Below are 1,909 nucleotides of genomic sequence, written 5' to 3'. Positions count from 1 at the left end.
TTAACTCTGAGATGGAGTCTCACTCTGTTGCCCAGGCTGGAGTGCAGTGATGTGATCTCGGCTTACTGCAGCCTCTCCCTACTGGGTTCAAGTGATTCCCTGCCTCAGCCTCCTTAGTAGCTGGGACTACAGGCATGTGCCACCATGCCCAGCTAATTTTTGTATTTTTAGTAGAGACAAGGTTTTGCCATATTGACCAGGCTGTTCTGGAACTCCTCACCTCAGGTGATCCGCCCACCTTGGCCTTCCAAAATCCTGGGATTGCAGGCGTGAGCCACTGCACCGGCCTTTTTTTTTTTTTTTAATAGTTAAAAAGTTTTTAAATGTTGTAGGTAGTCTGTAGTGAGCTGTGCCTGAGGTGTTAACATCAGGTTTTCTGAAGTCTTTTGTGAACCTGCACCTTCCCTTGGGCTTATGTGGTGACTTTCCAATTTCTTCCTTAAATGTGGTTGCTTTATAATGGTTATTCTTTAAGATCTGGCTCTCAAAAGGGGAAAAAAGAGAAAAATTAAGGGAAAATGAGAAGACATCAGGGCTTTAAATCCCCTGGAGGTCACTTCAGTCAGAGGGAGAGGAACTTGGATCAATGTTGAGGGAAATGCAACAGCAGTGGTCACCCCCTTTCTTTCTGCACCTCCATGATTAGAAGTAGCAGTCTGAGGTCAGAGCACAGAGCCCCATTAGTTTAAGGTCAGGGTCCTTTTTGCCCACCCCTCCCTGTGGTAGCTATTTGAAAAGTGCTGCAGGAACGTATGCATGACTGCCTATCATGGTTTTAGGGGTGGAAGGTGGTGGCTGCCACTGTGCTAAGAGCTGAAATTGGCCAAAATTAATCATAATTTATCATCCAAGGCTTCCCCTGGATATTGCAAGCCATCGGGTGACTCCTAGTTCCAAAATGGTTACATGATTTATTCTGCCAGTGCAATTGTTACTTAGCCTGGGAGTCAGATTCTTGTTGTTTACTAAACTGCCATCTTCCAAGAATCCTCTCTCATGGCTTAACCTTGAATCCATTGAAACTTTAAAAAAAAAAAAAATTAAAAAAAATCATAGTATTTGTTGTATATTGTATTGGTCATTTGAAGCACCCTTAAATAAGCATGAATCTTTAGGTTTAAAGTGAGACTTCTTTTTTTGTTATTGTTGTTACTTTTAAGTTAAGAAATTAGCTATTTACTCAAAAAATGTAAGATCTTAATCAGTTATATTTTATAAGTTATAATATAAGAAATCAAGTTATATTGGTGAATTTAAATGATTTTTAAGGTCAGAATTTTGATTTCTTGCCTTTTTCTTTATTTCAATGCTTTTTTTTTTCTGCTTCTTACTCTTATGTCTCTGCCCTGGTGCAATGATTTTAAGAGCACCGATTCCTGGGACATAACAGTAAAGTCATTAAACTCAGGATATTCAAAGTAAATTGTCAGTAGTACCACATTTTGTTGACTCTGCAATGCCTATGTTAATAAGGTAACTGTTATTATATGTACAATTAAGATAGAGGAAAATACTGCCAATCATAATTAAAAGATACATTCTAGTATCATAAATATTAGTATAGGTAAAGGGTGTATTGGCTAGGTGCATTGGCTTATGCCAGTAATCCCAGTGCTTTGGGAGGCCAAAGCAGGAGGATTGCTGTCAGCCCAGGAGTTTGAGACCAGTCTGGGAAATACATCAAGACTCCCTCTCTACAAGAAGTTTTTAAAAATTAGCCACAACAGGTGGTGGTGTGCACCTGTTGTCAGTCCCAGCCACTTAGGAGGTTGAGGTGGAAAGATCTCTTGAGCCCAGGAATTCAAAGCTTCAGTGAGCTAGGATCTCGCCGCTGCACTCCAGCCCAGGCAACAGAACAAGACCCTGTCTCTATAAAAAGAAAAAAAAGAAAAGAAAAGAAAGGAAAGGA

The 1,909-nt window shown here is 40.1% G+C and overlaps 1 protein-coding gene across 5 annotated transcripts in view; it reads left to right on the top strand.

Annotated features, from left to right (window-relative positions):
• Nucleotides 1–1,909, top strand: part of FCHSD2 (FCH and double SH3 domains 2) — a 292,296-nt gene that overhangs the window by 65,889 nt on the left and 224,498 nt on the right. The gene's annotated exons all lie outside the window — the stretch shown is intronic.

Source organism: Cebus imitator, unplaced genomic scaffold (assembly GCF_001604975.1).
Source record: "Cebus imitator isolate Cc_AM_T3 unplaced genomic scaffold, Cebus_imitator-1.0 Scaffold79, whole genome shotgun sequence".
NCBI lineage: Eukaryota > Metazoa > Chordata > Mammalia > Primates > Cebidae > Cebus > Cebus imitator.
This window is presented reverse-complemented; position numbering and strand designations above follow the sequence as displayed.